This window comes from Heloderma suspectum, chromosome 11, assembly GCF_057233095.1.
Source record: "Heloderma suspectum isolate Gila_16-S chromosome 11, 16-S_ref, whole genome shotgun sequence".
Taxonomy (NCBI): domain Eukaryota; kingdom Metazoa; phylum Chordata; class Lepidosauria; order Squamata; family Helodermatidae; genus Heloderma; species Heloderma suspectum.
In genome coordinates, this window is record NC_139468.1 from 37,277,510 (window position 1) to 37,295,116 (window position 17,607).

General features: G+C 44.1%; 1 long non-coding RNA gene across 1 annotated transcript; it reads left to right on the forward strand.

The window, feature by feature from the left end:
- Positions 1 to 1,698: 1,698 nt before the first annotated feature.
- Positions 1,699 to 16,835, forward strand: LOC146337248 (uncharacterized). Its single transcript, XR_014785262.1, has 3 exons — positions 1,699 to 2,532; positions 12,795 to 13,215; positions 15,728 to 16,835. It is a non-coding gene; the product is annotated as an uncharacterized LOC146337248 (long non-coding RNA).
- Positions 16,836 to 17,607: the final 772 nt, after the last annotated feature.

The following is a 17,607-nucleotide window of genomic DNA, read 5'->3' on the forward strand; positions in this document are numbered from 1 at the left end:
TTACCTGCTGTGGTAATTGCAAATGGGAATGTGTTTTGGAATCCACATCCCCTTGAGAGCCACACAATGCTGCAGGACATACAGGAGTGGAACGGATGTCTGGATGCACTTTCAGCCTCTCCCCGCAACCCCTTTTTGTTTAGCTTGTTCGCAAAATTTGCGTATCCAGTTTCTGATTATTAGAAAGGGGGGCTATAGCCCAGTGTTAAAAAACTTGTTTTGCATGATGAAGGCCCCAGGTTCAGTCACTGGTGTCTCCATTCAAAAGGACCTTAAGTAGCAGGTGATGTGAAAGTCCTCTGCCCTACAGAGTAGGGATGTGGGAGGAATCTGTTTGGGAGCTGGAGCTCAGTGAGTTTTCGCTGGCATGGATCCCTAGACTCCAGCTTGATCATCCATGAATTGGCCCAACTCAGTGCATGATGAGTCAGGCCAACTCGTGGATCTTTCAGGGGTGTATGTGTGCGCAAATCACAATTTGTGCAAAATGAAGCCATAAATAGTGCAATTTGTGCAAAATTGTGCCATGCACGGTCTAATTTGCACAAATTGTCCGTGGTCTAATTTGCACATGGCCATGTTTTTGTGCAAATTGGCCTGTGATTACGTGCAAAAAAAACCTGGTAAAGTTCCCAGGTTTCAGGAACTACTGGGTGGCTTGGCTCGCAAATGCAAGCTGAGCCGGGTCCCTTGCGGGCATCCATCAGAGCCAAAAAAGGACCAGATTTCCCCACAACGAACAACCCTGCTACACAGCCATTGCCAACAGGAATAGATAATACTGGGCTAGGTGGACAAAGTGTCTGATCTGGTACAAGGAAATTTCCGATGTTGCAGAAGTGTGGTAGAGCTTATGCTTTATACACCGAAGGTCCCAGTTTCAAACCCAGACAGCATCTCCAGGTAGGATTGGGAAAGACTCCGTCTGCCAGTCCGTGTAGACAGTACTAAGACAGATGGACCCAATCATCTGACTCAGTATAAGGCAACTTCCTAGCTTCTACCTGATATTGTCATCATTCAGCGATGAACATACATGTGTGGATTTTCTTTAAAGCTGCAATCCTAAGCATGCTTTGTTGCAAGTAAGTAGCATAATGAGCCACTTATATGCATGCATGTCAGATATCAAACCCAGGGGATTGCCGTGACATCCCTGAGGATATTTATTGAGCAACTTTCTACTTTCCAGCCTCCCATATTTTCTAAATTTAAGGAGATGGGCCATAGCTCAGTAATTGAGCACATGCTTTGCATGCAGGAGGTCCCAGGTTCCATCCTCATTCCCCAGCATCTCCAGCTAGGGCCGAGAAAAACATGTCTGAATCCCCCAAAGGCCACTGCCAGTCAGTGTAAACCAACGTCTGTGGCCTTCCAGATGATGCTGGACTCCACCTCCCATCAGCCCCAGTCAGCATGGCTAATTGTCAGGGATGGTGGGAGCTGTAGTCCACTAACATTATGAGGGCCACAGGTTCCCCAATACTTGACCTCGATGTACGAATGGTCTGACTCAATGCAAGGCAGTTCCCTATGGTTTTTTTACCATGTTTTCTTTTAAGAAAAAATTCTGGGAGAAAAAAAAAGTGGTAGCATAATAATTTGTTTTATTTTTTTTTTCCTATGCCTTCTTTACAGCAAAGCTGTAACACACACACACATACACACACACACACGGAAAAAAAATTATCTGGAGTTGAACTGAAGAAGCAAAACAAGCACAACTCAACTTTTTCAAGGTAATAGATGAATCTCGGAAAGCGTGATTTGCATAGAAAACAGAATGTTCTTGAACTGCTTTTGCTGCCAAAGTTAAACTTTTCCTTTTTAACTTCCCATGAAAACATTTTTATTTTTTTTAAAAAAATCCACTTCAACACTGATAAAAACAAAACACCTTAGAAGCCGCCACGGTTTTTGCTATTTCTTGAAATCTTCAGGAAATTTTAACGGATCCTCTCTCTCTTTTTCTTCCTCTTCTTCACACAACTAAAGGAACAGATGATTTGAGCAATTGGATGCCGTATGGAGATTTGGAGAGACATTCCATTCAAGGCATGGACAAAAAAGAACCTTCTCTGTCGTGTAACCTAACTGCCCTCTACTGGAAAAAAAGGAGGCAAACACGGTTGCTGGATTGTGAATTATTCAAACAAGGATTTGGAGAGAAGCTCTGCATATTTTTAAATCTACTGGGGTTGGTGTGTCTGTCATATAACAATGTCCTGTAGGTAAGTTAGAATAGCTCGCAAGCAGACTTATCTTTGATGGGAATGACATCTTGTTCCTCGGCAAAGCAGCTCTAATGGTTTGTGCATTCTTCAAAACGTAACTTTTCTCTGGCTGGTCTATTTTTAACTGTGCTTAGGAAAGCAGGACTATCGCCAGCCAAACGAGAAATATATTACTCCTAGAGTAATCAGTTTTATGGTGGCATTTAGATGCTGAAGGCAGCTGAGCTTTCTTCACAAACAAACGGCCAATCAACGGCACCCTTTAATGTGCAATTTCTCGGAAATTCAACAACAGAAGGTATTTGCTTCCTTGTGCTGTGTGTGTGTGTGTGTGTGTGTTTTAAAGAGTTGACTGAAATATTCCTAGCTGTGGAAGTAGAAGAGATAAAGGGCCCACACAGGAAGCAGTGCATTTGGGGAGGGGGGTCAGCAGCTGGAGGCCTCTGGGGCAAAGCCAGCCCCATGGCTGCCACCTGGTTCCTTCCATTCTCCCATTAGGTACAAAAGAGACCAGGGTATGAGCGATGTTTATAGGAACAAAATACTCTGATAGGCCAGTTCAAGGGTGGGTTTTGAATTGCTGGCCCATCTCCACTCACTCAGCTCTCCAAGTGACCCTTCAAAAACATTAGTTGCTGACCAGGGCAATATATCCTTTTACCCCAAAGATGTAGAACAACAGGCCAGCAAAACATTGCTTGCCTTCATCAAGCCAAATGCAGAGATTCATTGTGACCTTCCAGGAGTGTGGCAAAGGCTCCTGTTTGTTGTAGGCAGGCAGCAAAACCAGGAGATTTCTTGCACCCCTGGTGGGCCACCATACCTGGCTGGGTGTTGGGCTGCATCCCATTTGGCATGTTCCAAGGTGTGCAAGCCTGTTGCAGAGCCAGTGTGTGCAAGCACACAGCCTCCTTTCTAAGGAAGGCTACATTTCCCCCGTCCGCTATTGGGATGCCTCCATCGAGAAATTGGTGAGAGGGTTGCTGAGGGTTGCTCTCTCTGCAGGGGCGGGAAGAGGCCTGTGGTGAGCTCAGCTCGACTGCCTCGGTTCCCGCTCATGGCCTTCATTATGATCTTTCTCCTATCAATTCCCCCCTGGAGCCTCAGACCTGGTAAGAAAGGAGGTAGGTTTGTACCCTTGGCCCTCCTCTTCTGTCTTTCTCAGGTACAGCCTTCTCTCTCCACTCCTCTCCCAGGCCTATCCTTCTCAGCTCTGGGTTACGCCAACCTTAACTAAGCCAGTGCAAGCTGCGCATGCTCCCTGTCTGGTGGGACAATGCCATGAGGTGTTTGGGTTCCCTGGGCGCAGAAGGTGCCCCCTTTGCGCCCCTGAATGTGAAGGCGAGCCCACATGTTCTGGGAAAAGCTTATACATTCCCAAGTGTGTGATGCTAATTCACAAAAACTGTACTTCTTTATAAACATGTGCATTGGGGGGAAATGGGCCTTTTTTCAGGCTTTAGTCAATAGGAGGAAAGTACACATTTGGGCTCACACTTTAAGAAAATGTGCACCCAAATACGTACTTTTCCCATTCGAGGGGGGGGGGTGTCAGCTCAGCTGAACTTTGATGTGGAACTCAGGGAACCTCAACCAGCTCGAGCCTTGCTGATTCTCACATCCCCAGTGGGTTCCATCCAAACGGCTTGACGTTTGCTGCAAGCATTCTGCTCCCTCCCCCCGGGCACCAGGCTTGCCAAAGTGCAGACAGATGGGACAAAGGATCGCTGTTTTAGAGGCAATTAACCAAAATAAAAACGAATACACCCACATTCATTTTTATTAATGCAGAGTGAATGTAAAGTGAATGTGGGTGCCTTTGTTTTCTCTTTCATTCATTTTAAAAATGAATGCACACCCCTGCATCTCAGGGACTGAGCCAAAGGATTGCTGGCAACCGTATCTGCTAAATCTATGAATAAGCACTATCATGGATCCTCTTGAAACAGTTTTTGGCAATGTGGAAACAGGCCCTTCAAGAAGACCAGCTTCCAGAAGCGCGTTCTGTCTTTTACCCCAACCCCCAGTCAATCAGGGGTGTCTGTGGCAATTTTTAATCTGGAATTAAACATTTGAATTATTAATTGCTTACAGTCCCACTCTTACTTTTTCTTTTTAAGTTGGCTTGCCAACTCTGCAATATAAGAAACCCTGAACAGAAATAAACAAGAAATAAAGAAACTCTATTTGCAGAATGTATGATACATTGTACTGGGAGAAAGACAATAAATCCCAATTCTGATTTAAAATCATTATAATGAATAGGCTCCTGGTATGTTTAACACTAAGCTTTTTTCAGGGCCTTACTCTGTATTATTTGTCTTACCTTCTGAAGGTGATGTGGCCTGCTGAGAATGAGGAAGATACTTTTTTGGTTAGCATTTTAGAATTCATACTTCCTGAACTAATATGAAAACCGGAATACAATTTTTGTACTTCTCCAAATTTTGCAAAGCAATTCTCTGATCAAAATAAATGTACAAAAATGCATACATTTGGGGAAATTGTGCACAAAAATTGCATGATTAGGGAGAAATGTGTACAAAATTGTGTAAACTGGGAGAAGTGCATCCCCAAATGTGCATGAATTTTCATGCAGACATTTTACAAAACAAAAACAAAAAACAAAACCCTCAAATAGATGACAAAATGGAATGGACTGAACTGGTACTTCAAAATGTTCAAAAGTTGGAGAAAAAAAAAATCCATGCAGACATTTTACCAAAAAAATAAATAAATAAATAAATAAATAAAAATCTCAAACAGATGACAAAATAGAATGGAATGAACTTGTACTTCAAAATGTTCAAAAGTTAGAGAAACCAAAGCAGACAGTTCATCCCTTCCTATTGTCTGTTCACATGCACACCCTTCTCACTAATGCCATTGCTAATTCATTATATAATTACTTTTAAAAAAATACTTTTATTTGTTTGACTTTGAGCCATAGCAAATTTATTTTTAAAAATGAAACGGCATGCAAACCATAACAGAATATACAGTCTATGCAAATTACAGTATGAAACATTAATAACCCACTTTGGAATTGTCAGCATGGGCTTCAACAGAAGTTTGGTGAAATATTTCAGCGGCCAAAGCAACACTGCTAACTTTCAAAGTCACCTCTTTTTTAGTATTGGCAAGTAAGTATTCCCATTTTTACTGATTAGGCAAATAAGACCTTCTTACCAATAACTGAGACCAAAATGTGCTCCTTATAACCTCAGTCATGGGTCAGTAGAATATATAATAATGTGGAATGTCCTCAGCAATGGTATCTTGCAAATATATATATATATATATATATATATATAAATGTATTTTAATGGGTTTTAATGGGTTTTAATTTTTGTGACCCGCCCAGAGAGCTTTGACTATGGGGCAGTATAGAAATATAATAAATGAAATGAAATGAATGAACAGTTTCCAGACAAAATGTGCACATGTCTGAACTAGGGATGTTGGAGAAATCCGCAATGGAATCAAATGAGTTCAGATTTGTATGAATCCAACCCACAGTTTCTGCAGTAGACCGGCTTTTCCCAAATTGCATGGATTCTGCAGACTTGCAGACTGCCTTGTTTGTTTGTTTTTACTTTCTGGAAGTTTACACAAATTTAATTGTAGAAAAATCTGTAAAACAAAAAAATTAAAAATACACCACTGAAAATGTGCATTTCCCCCATAGGCCAATACATGAACATGAACAATTGGCAGGGATTTGTGCATTTTGGGAGGGATTTGCACATTGGGGGAGGGATTTGCACATTTTCGCAAATGCAAATTTGCACAGGTGCGGATTTGTACGAATTTGGGGAAATGGAAAAAATACGCTTCTGCCAATGACTGGACAATGGAACGAAATTCACCTGATAATCTACAAAATGCAGATGGAACAGATTTTACAAAATCTGTACATCCCTAGTCTGGCTACACTTCTGAACCCCCAATGTGGGTGGAGTCTTAAGGATCAGGACAGAGTCCAGTGCCCTCAAGGCTTTCTACAATGAATGTACAGTGCCCAGCCAAATCCTCTTGCTACACAGCGAAGCTTTTTCAAAAGGAAAATGTTGCACTGGGCAGTTGTATGTGATGTTACTACACACCAGTGCATTTTCCTTGTGTGTGCACACACATGCTTTGTGGCTTAGAGTAACATTCCATTATGTTTAGAAGCCTATAGAGAGTAGCATAAAATCGTCAGAATGGACAACTATAAAGTAGAAGAGTGTTATATTCAAGCTTCACACAAGTGGCATCATGAATGCCAACAGAACTTTATTTGGAGTGGGGGATATTGAAGCAAAAAAAAACAAATGAACTAAGTAACAGAGAGGGGGGAAAAAGAGATGCACAACACGGTATGGCAGTCCCTCTTAAAAAAAAAATTGTCTCATTGGATATTTTCTGGACCTTAGCAGGACAATGACAACTTCACTTGATTTATCGGGAAAAGAGTCCTCATGTTCTATGATGATTACCTTAGTCTTGGAGACATTGGTGAACACCCTATGGAGAGTAACAGGGGAGTCTGTGAATAGTGTATGTTGCAGGGGGAAGATCAATGGGTATGCCTGATCATGGTTTGGGGTTCACATGTTTATCAGGCATTTTTTACATCAGCTAACATTAGTTCCACTCTTGCATAACCCGAATATTTCAACAACACGCAAGTTATTATGGAACTGCACTTTTTTTCCCCCTGGAACTGCACATTTGTGTTTGCTTGCACATAAAAAAAAATCCCCTGCTGCACAGAGTCTGGACAAGGCCTTCCAGTAAATGAAGATTTGTATAAACAGTGATGAATGCGTTCTGCTTGCTTCACAGAGTCTGGATAACGCCTTCCAGTACATTCTTTTCATCTATGGTGTACAGCTACTGCATTTGTTTATAAATCCTCTAGAATAGTAAACAATACCATCCATACATGGTATCAGGCCCCATAGATCACCGTCCGTCCATACGTCAGACCAGGCTATAGCTGTGCTGTAATCAGAGAGCAGAAAATCACACACGGTAGTGAACAAACCCTGTAGCCAGGCAGCATTTTCTAGAATGCCCCTGTGGCCATGTGTGTGCTCTTCAGCAGAAAGCCTATGCTGCTGTGTACACACCAGGGCTTTTCTAATGGGTGAAGAGCATTTCTTAAAACCCCACATGTACTGAGTCACTGGACCCCCTAATCTGCAGAGCCATGGGGTACTTGCTCCCCCTGCACAAGTTCATGGGGCCATGGGGGAAAGCTTTCTGGTTGGGGTGAGAGCACATCTGGACCCAGCCTATATGCAGCCCTGTAACACTAGGCACAAAGATTACTGCAGATGCTGACTGCAGCCAGGAAATCAGAAGACGTTTACTTCTTGGGAGGACAGCAATGACAAATCTTGATACAATAGTGAAGAGCAGAGACATCAGACTGACAACAAAGGTCCGCATAGTTCAAGCAATGGTATTCCCCATAGCAACCTATGGCTGCGAGAGCTGGACCATAAGGAAGGCTGAGCGAAAGAAGGTAGATGCTTTTGAACTGTGGTGCTGGAGGGAAATTCTGAGAGTGCCTTGGACTGCAAGAAGATCAAACCAGTCCATACTCCAGGAAATAAAGCCAGACTTCTCACTTGAGGGAATGATATTAAAGGCAAAACTGAAGTACTTTGGCCACATAATGTGAAGACAGGATACCCTGGCGAAGATGCTGATGCTAGGGAAAGTGGAAGGCAAAAGGAAGAGGGGCCGACCAAGGGCAAGGTGGATGGATGATATTCTGGAGGTGACGGACTCGACCTTGGGGGAGCTGGGGGTGGCGACTGCCGACAGGAAGCTCTGGCGTGGGCTGGTCCATGAAGTCACGAAGAGTCGGAAGCGAATGACCAAATAAACAACAACAAACACAGGAGTAGAATTATAAGGCTAGAAGGTTCCTTGGAGATCATCTAGTCCAACCCCCTAGTGAATATCTCCAGCTTCGTATAGGTTGGAATAGCCCTTCGTTTGATACAGCCAAACCTTCAAGCAACCTTATCCAGCTGTCAGAGGCAGAGCTAGATTCATTGTGCCTGCCCCACCTGAGTAAAGCCATGGCTGCTAGCACCCTAGACATGGCCCTTGCTTTGGTAGACCCCTATAGTCCCTTGAGGGAGGGATCTACCCACTCCATTCCCCTGAGGGGTGGGAGTCTAAGGAGCAGAGTTATACAGCTGCCCCCTCCCTCCTGACTTCAAACTCTATTGACTGCAAAGCTATGCACTGGTGACCAAAGATGGCACTCCAGGCTTCAGTCGTACGAACACATTAAAATTAATTATTGCATTTAAAAATGAAATACCCCCAGTTGCACAACCCTAGAGTGTCCTTAGTATGCATGCCAAGTTTCAGGTGGCTAGGTTTCATGATGTTGGAGCTCTGACACTTAAAGACAGACAGATAGATTATTTTTATAGAATCCATGTATATCCCACCTTTCTTCCATCATGGAAATCAAGGCAGCATACATGGAGTTGCCAGGTGGTCCCCCATCTAGTAGCTGACCAGATCCAGACCTGCTTAGCTTCAACAAGGTCATTATATTGTGTGCCTTTGGACCATAGGAACATAGGAAGCTGCCTTATATGGAGTCAGACTATTGGTTCATCAAGCCCAGTATTGTCGACAGTGACAGACTGTGGTGTAAATTCTGAGCAGTCCTGTTTCAGATTCTGGGCGAGTAAATTGGATGCATGAACCTTTGAATATATGGATGTCCCAGTCCCTCACAGACATTGGAAAAGAGACATTGCTTTCTGCATAAACGGTGGGATTGAGAAGGAATCCCCATTACAGAGCCAGACCTACTGAAATCTCCACTCCAATAGAAACCGAGCCAGTTTTAGTTGTGCACAAAAGATGGCATGAAGCTGCACATTCCCATGCACACTGCAAGATGAATAGGAAGACGCACCCATGTCCAAACAAGGTATTGCTCACCCTCATATGTTCTTGCATGAAATTCACTACCACATCACTCGACTGGAGATGACCATGAGCTTAGATGACTTTCAAAAAAGGATCAAACACGTTTGTAGAGCCCCATGCTCAAGGGCAGTATCCCTCCGATTATCAGATGCTAAACTGCCTTCATGCAGTTGGCTGGGCAGTGTTAGGAGAAGAAAGGAGGAGAGATGAAATCTCAAATGTGGACAAAACAAGGTTTATTTGGCCCAAAGTGTTTTGAAGTACACTAATTCTTTGGGGACAGTGCAGATTAGAAGAGGAGTGAACATTTATATCACCCTTCCCCAACCTGGTGCCTTCCAGATGCTTTGGAACTCATTTCCCATCAGACCCAGCTAGCAGGCCAGTAGTCAGGAATGCTGGGACTGGGAGTTGCAGTCCAAAACATCTGGAGGGCACCAGATATTTTGGACTGCAACCTTGGGGAAGGTTGACGTGCATAATATAATACTATAAAAACAATTGCTCAATATAGTAAAGGTGAAACAAACTTTAAAAACAATGAAAAGGGAAAAGGGCAACCGAGAAAAAAACAACAACCCAAAATGCTGGAATACATGGACCTTTTTCACTCTACTTATGTGAAATTGCAACCAGGTCCTAAGATGCATTTCTAAAGGCCTGCCTGTTTCGTTATGAACTTGCCTGGGTTTTAAGATCAGAAGAAAAAAGCCCTTTTTCCAGGCACCATTACCCACAGAGGCCCATTTGTTTCTCCTGTGTCACTCCCAAGCTGTAGATTGCATTCCCTTAAGGATGACGATTGGCTCCCAGTCATTTGGCTTTTAGAAAGGGTGTGAATGTAGCCTTTTAAAATATGCAGCTCAGCTGTTTTAATGTTTTAATGCTTTAGGGTGCAATCCTATGGGGATAGTCAGCCGCCTCCAAACTCAGAGGCGACCAACTATCCAATGCAGGGCGGGCGGAGCACGGAGGAGATCTTCTCCTCAGACAGCTGATTTTGGCTGTGTAGCTGGGGACGTCGAAGCGGGGGGCAGGGAAGGCCAGACAGCACAGAGGAAGTGTCATAATGACCCTTCCGCAGTCTCTACCCCTCCTCGCTCCCAGGAACGCCCCTTTTTTGCCTGATCCATGCTGCACTTACGAGCACAGAGACAGGGATGACGCACGCTGCCTATGAGGTGGCAGGGGCGGGAAGTGAGGTTTCTGGGAACCCAGAAATGGAAACATCCTATGGCCGTCTAGACAGTATCTAGCAGCCATAGGATTGATCTCTCCAGATTTTTAATGCTCTTGGGGGGGGGGGTTAATTGTGTTAAAGCTTCATTGTGTTAAATTTGCGTACACCCCCTTGATGGCTTTTTTAGCAACAACTCCCTTGTTAGAGTTCTCAATTTTAAATATATAAATTAAACTGACAGATGAGCAAGCAATGGAAATGGGATATGGACAATAACTACTACAAGGAACCAACATCCATGTGTGTGTGTGTATGTGCGCGCCTGTGTGTGAGTATTCTAAATTATATGTAATGTCCTTATGCTAATTGCAAAGGACAAAAATTAGGCACAAGTTATTAATGGGGGCTGAAGGGATGGTAACAAGCCCACTCAACTCAAAAAGCCCACAAACAAAACTCACATTATTCAGTAACATTTATCATTTGTATGTAATTTATGAAGCATTACATATGGCTAGCCCACAATGCCCACTGACGTAATGGGCAATAAATCTGGAATAAGCAAATATCTGTCCTGTATTTGTCTCTTGATGGGAGAATGTGGACCATAAATTGAAGAAATAAATCATGAAAGAAAGAAAAGAAAAAAAGAAAAGAAAAGAACAGGAAAAAAGTCAAATTTTAACTGGATAACTTGAAAATAATTCTCTAGAGTTTCAAAAATAGCAACCATTAGAAATGCAAAAACTAGCCTTGGCAATCTATGGAAAATACTCTGGAATGGTCTATATCTTGTGATAAAACAGCCTGGACTGTTGCACTTTAGTTCCCTACAGGAGAGAGGGAAATCTTGAAGGTAACTAATATGTTAAATAAAAGGCATCTGGGAGGGATATTATATTACACACACTCACACACACACACACACACACACACACATGTATGCATGTGTGTATATATATATATATATATATATATATATATATATATATACACACACAGAGCTGCCTTCTATCATGTGACCCAGCAGTCTAAACTGATACATTCCAGGAACACCTTTGCCAAATCATGGATTCCATAGGGATGGCGGAGAATTTCTCCCCGAAACTTCGGGGGGCCGAGCGCCAACGTGTTCGGCCCCCCGAACAAGTTTCGGGGAGAAATCCTCCGCACCCCCCCCGGCCCCCGCACCCCCCCCGGGACGGGACTTACCTTCCCTGAATGTCCCTCCCGGCGGCGGGTCCGGCTGGCGGTTCGTCCGGTGTTCGAGCGGGGCGGGAGCGGCAGCCAGTCTTTCGACCGGCTGCCGCCCCCGCCATTGCAATCAAAGAAAAAAAAAAACCGTCCCCTGATAGGCTACGTGACGATTCACGTAGCCTATCACGGCTAGATTTGCAAAGTCAGCCGTGATAGGCTACGTGAATCATCACGTAGCCTATCACGGGTGACTTTAAAAAAAAAAAAAGCGCGTACGCGAATGGCGGCCCCCATAGGGAGCCGCCATTCCCATTCCTTATTTGGTCGCTGTAGTCTACGTCAATCTTTACGTAGACTACGGCGAAAATAAGGGCAACGCTATTTATATATAGCGTATAAATAGCTATGCTATTTGCGTAGCCTATCAGGGGACTTTTTTTTTTTTTTTTTTTTTTACTTTCGTGTTCGCGGCCGGGCGAGGCGGGAAGCCTCCTCCCCGGCCTGAATTTCGGCCGGGCGAGGCGGGAAGCCTCCCCCCCCGGCCTGAATTTCGGCCGGGCGAGGCGGGAAGCCTCCCCCCCCGGCCTGAATTTCGGCCGGGCGAGGCGGGAAGCCTCCCCCCCCCGGCCTGAACTTCGCGGGGGGAGCAGCGAAGCGCTCCCCCCCACCGCGAAAAAGCTGCGAGAAAAGGTAAGTGACTTTCGTTCACCCCTAGGATTCCATAGTATGTGGAATCCATTTCTTGGCAACACTCCATTTTGTACTCAGGTACAATGGCAGAATACAAAATACAAAATACCACTGTGCCATATCAGATGTGAAGTTATCATACGGGGCTTCTCCCATGAAATACATATGATCAATGGTCATTAAAGGATCAGACCCACTTTTTGTTTATTTTAAAACACCTATGTGCCCGCTTCGTGTTCAAGTTATCACCGGAATTAGTGAAATGTATATATGAGAGAACACGTATAAGAATGGGCCACAAAAGTCTCATCAGAGCTGCTTCATCTGTCCCATATATTTGTGTCCCTCCCTAGAATTTGCTCTAGTTATCCTAAATATTTTATAGAAGATATAATAATTAATTCTGGAAGAGATAATGTATTATTATTATTATTTGCTTCTTGCTGTATTCAATCATCTCCCCAGCTGCTTATCTGTCTATTTTTCCATCACTCTACAAAAAGATAATAGTAATGGATCTCTTCTGGAATTAATTTCAGGTGGATTATTGAAGGTGCATAAGCAGAATCAAGCACATTTATCATCTCATTAGCATCTCGTCTGAGTTCTGTGCTTGCTGGGTGACTTGCAGACTGGCACGCTCTCCACGCTGCTGCCTCGTGTGACTGTGTGGAGGTTCAAACCAGGCCAAAGGGCTCCGAGGCAAGGCACGAAGCACAGCTCCAAGTGAAACCTCTCAAAACGGCACGCATTGGATTCATTGAGCAGGCCCGGGCTGCTGCCATAGAACTGATGCCTGAATCTCCTGGAGAGACGGCCCGGCTTGCTACAGCAGCCTCCCACTGACTGGTCAAAGGGCAAGAACAGTGCAGACTGGAGGCCTGGCTCCTTGCTGTCTTTGCCAGAACAAACCTACTGAGTCGTGACAGCTGGAAGCACAGAAATCGATCAGATGTAAAGGTGGTTTTTCTTTCTTTTTCTTTTTTTAACAACTGTAGCCATGATTCCTTTTCTTCCAAGGAATAACAGTGGAGCTCTGCTTACATGTAAGCTATCCCACACCCATTTTCTCTTCCTAAAAACACACTGCTTCCCTCGGAGCAGTTCCTGCCCCTGACAGTGTCCGATGAAGGGGACCCCACGGAGGCATCTGCGTCTGCGTGTCTTTGCAGGCATGGTCTTTCTCCCAGGTTTCTGCAGTATACAGGTATTCCTTCCCCACCAGTCGTAATGGTGGGCAGGTGCCGCTTTTACAGTCCTTTATTTGAAAGGCTGCCGAAGCCCCATCCCCTACTTGAAGGAAGCCCCTAGTTGAAGGAAGCCCCTACTTGAAGGACTGCCCCATCCCCTACTTGAAGGACTGCCCCATCCCCTACTTGAAGGAAGCCCCATCCCCTACTTGAAGGAAGCCCCTACTTGAAGGAAGCCCCATCCCCTACTTGAAGGAACCCCCATCCCCTACTTGAAGGACTGCCTTGTCCAGTTCTGGTTTAAAGTGAAAGAAACAAATAAACTGTTGCCCATTTACAGGTAGCCCCTGAACAACAGACTGAACAGCAGGGCACCTGGGCTAGACCTGCACTAGTGCTTTTTATCAGTGTGGAAGTGCATTGATAACTGCTGGGGCACATTATGTATTCTGCATATCACTTTTCTTTTGTTATTTCTGCTTTTTATTCCATATTATCCAAAATACCACAACAGATGCCATTGGGTGTGCCATCTTGCATAAATGGGCAAGATGGTTACCATCTTACCATGATGGGATCATATTGCTGTGACACAAGGTGTAGATCTGGCCCTGGTCACAATCTTTCACACTATGGCGAGATGTGCTGTATTTCTATCTGAATTATTTCTAAATGTACATCTAGATTTATACATTAACATATGCACATTTTATGAAAGTTGCAGCCCTCTTTTGAGCTCTTTTTTGATGATGCATTTCCTCTCTTGGGGGGGGAGCAATTCGCAAGCGTCCACCCTAGTTAAATATTAAGTCTGCAGGAAACATACATTGAGGCTGCAGAGATGCATGGCTCAAATGAAGAACTCAAGTTGGTTAGACTAAGATGTCACCCCCACCCCAATGACAACTTTGGATAGCTAAATCCTGTTCTGTTTTCCTACAACAGGAGTAGCAGTGTGTAGAGAAGACATTGGCAGGAAATGCAAGATTATCTTCTCTCGGAGATAGAAATGCATTCGTATCCCATTGTAAATGTTTCAGAGTTCAGTACCGGCATTGCATCCAGATACCAAGGCTGAGTCAAAGCCAGTGGCTGTTCAAATTAAGGTCTACAATGGATCACATTCTCTGCAAGCTTTGATTCCATCAGCCTTTTGCACAGTGCCGAAGACATAAACTATGAGCAAAATCCCAAGGATATAACAAAGGCAGTGTGAGACAGCTTCCTTAAGAAAGCGGACAGTACAGGTAGAAACGTCTATGAAATAAATGAGAAATTGGGGAGTTATAAGACACTGATGTAGAGGAAAAATAAAATGCAAGGCATAACTCAGTTCAAGACTTTCTTGGGACTGTGCCTTGTGAAATCCTTGTGCTTCTCTAGGGGGCATGTCCAGTCTGTCTTATATAAGGAAGTAAGCAATAATACTCGAGTAAGCTACTCATTGCAACATCACTCTGCTATATTCAAGGTGACTTGATGGCAACAAGAGTGGACCCCCACCCACACAAAAGAGAGAGGGAGAATTAGAATACTGTTGCTTCCTTTAAAGTTAGACCTGCAAACAAAGTCACCGAAGGTACTGGTCCGAAAATGTTTTTGCTTAGACGTACCTATGCATAGCACTAAAAAGAAAAAGAACCAACTCTTTCCCCACTTAATGACATGTCCCCATTTTATTGCCTGGTGGAATTTCACACTCACCACCGGGTGATCAAACCAAGGGGCAATCTACACAGAGATGCTTTCCAATGCGATTCAGTTTGAAACTGTGTTTCCGTCAAATTGGATTTGCTCTGCCCATGGCAGACGCAGCCAATTAAAGTGCCATATACAAAAAAAAAAAAAAGGGGGGGGAGAACCACTTTTGCATGGCAGACTACAAGAGAAATGGCATTAAGTTCAGGCATATGTGGGTGGAGTCTTGTAGCATCAACAAGATTCCTTAAAAAACACACACCTCATTAACCCATTTGCAAAGGTGTGCTCCTCCAGATAAGTGCAGATTTGAAACAATAGGCTTCTCCACCCCTCTCTCCACTCTGTGCTAAGAAAGTACTGTGGAAGTCAATGGGAATTACTTCTGAGTAGACATGTTCTGCGGCTGTTCTCGGGGCAGAAGTGGAGATTTCAGAGGAACAACAGTCATCCCAAAGCAACATACTGACTTTAAGACTTATTGCGGTGGGGGGGGGAGCATCTTTCCTAGTCATTAACCCTTTTGTGAAGCTCCACTCCTCCAGATAGGTGCAGATGACACAACTTTCCCTTCTTCCTTTCAGCACTGCTCCTCCCAAACAGGAAGGAGCTACGGAAGCTAGTATCGCTGGTTGAAATCACACAGACTCCCAAACTGCACTGAAGCCGGTTCAACGAGAAAATCCGTCACAAAACGACTTTGCAAAAATGCAGGTCTTACGGCATGAAAACCTGCAGTTGCTGCCGAAAGGGGCGGACATCATGTGGCACAAACGTCTGTGAGGTGGGGTAGCACTGGAGTGAATCCCACATGCAGACGGGGCCCAAGTGGTTCTTTACTACAAGCCTGTTTTAGATATGAACATGTCAGAAGAAAGGTGACCCCTGCAAGAGAAGGAGGGAAGGGAAGCTTGTTTGTATTAGTGATGTACAGAGAGATTAAACTTGGTGGTTAGGAAATCTGCTGCCCGAAGCAACTGCTTTATGATCATTCATGGTAAGACCTGATAAGCCCCACAAATGCAGTGGTTAGAAGAAAGAAGTACTATGATGATTATGGGAATTACTGTGGATCAATAGCTGTGATTACTGTGGATCCATAGCTCTTCAGCCATCCCCTCTACACCGATGTAACATGACCTGCCAATTTAGGGTAACACTTAATTGACATGATGAAATGGACTATTGTCCATGAAATATATGCCATCATAAATATGTCCATCTTTAATGAACCTACCCAGACACTATGATCAAGATTTTGGGCCTTCCTCTGACTGCCACCTCCAAGGGAGGCTCGGAAAGTGGCAACAAGGGAGAGGGCCTTCTCAGTGGTGGCCTCCCGACCATGGAGCCCCACACTGAGGCCTGCCTGGCACCAACACTGTCATCTTTTCCTTGCCAGGTTAAGACTGCCCTCTAGTCCCAGACATTTAATAGAATTAAATGGCATATGATGGGGCACTTACGATGGCTGTATTGAACAGGTCTGTTATTGAAACTGTGAACTGAAATGGGCTTTAGCTATTTAATTGTTTTAAATTGTGTATCTTAAAAAAAATAGACTATGTTTTATTATAAAGTTGTATTATAATGTTTAGAATGTAGTGTTTGTTTTTATTTTGATGAATAGTTGTGAACTGCCCAGAGAGCTTTGGCTATTGGGAAGTACAGAAATGAATATTATTATTATTATTATTATTATTATTATTATTATTATTAAGGTGCCACAAGACACTTTGTTATTATCCCTGATAAACCTCCCTCACTTATATATTACATTTCTTCACATAAAAGACGGCTTGCATATGTAAACAAAGTTATCATTTTGCCGGGTAGTTCCAGCATTACAGTTCCACCTTTCTGAGTTACGTTGTTTGCAATGCCTGACTCTAGGGGTGGACGAAAGTCCCTTACCTGTCCTCGAAGGACGTTCGCGGTGGGGGGGAGGCGCTTCTCTGGTCCCCCCGCGAAGTTCAGGCTGGGGGGGGAGGCTTCCCGCCTTGGCCCGGCCGAAATTCAGGCCGGGGAGGAGGCTTCCCGCCTCGCCCAGCCGCGAACGCGAAAGTTAAAAAAAAAAAAACGCCCCCTGATAGGCTACGTGACGATTCACGTAGCCTATCACGGCTAGATCTGCAAAGTCAGCCGTGACAGGCTACGTCAATCGTCACGTAGCCTATCACGGGTGACTTTAAAAAAAAAAAAAAGCGCGTACGCTAATGGCGGCCCCCATAGGGAGCCACCATTCACGTTCCTTATTTAGTCGCTGTAGTCTACGTAAATGTTTACGTAGACTACAGCGAAAATAAGGGCAACGCAAGTAGCGTTGCCCTTATTTTCGCCATAGTCTACGTAAATCTTTACGTAGACTACAGCGACCAAATAAGGAACGGGAATGGCAGCTCCCTATGGGGGCCGCCATTATCCGTACACTCTTTTTTTTTTTTTAAAGTCACCCGTGATAGGC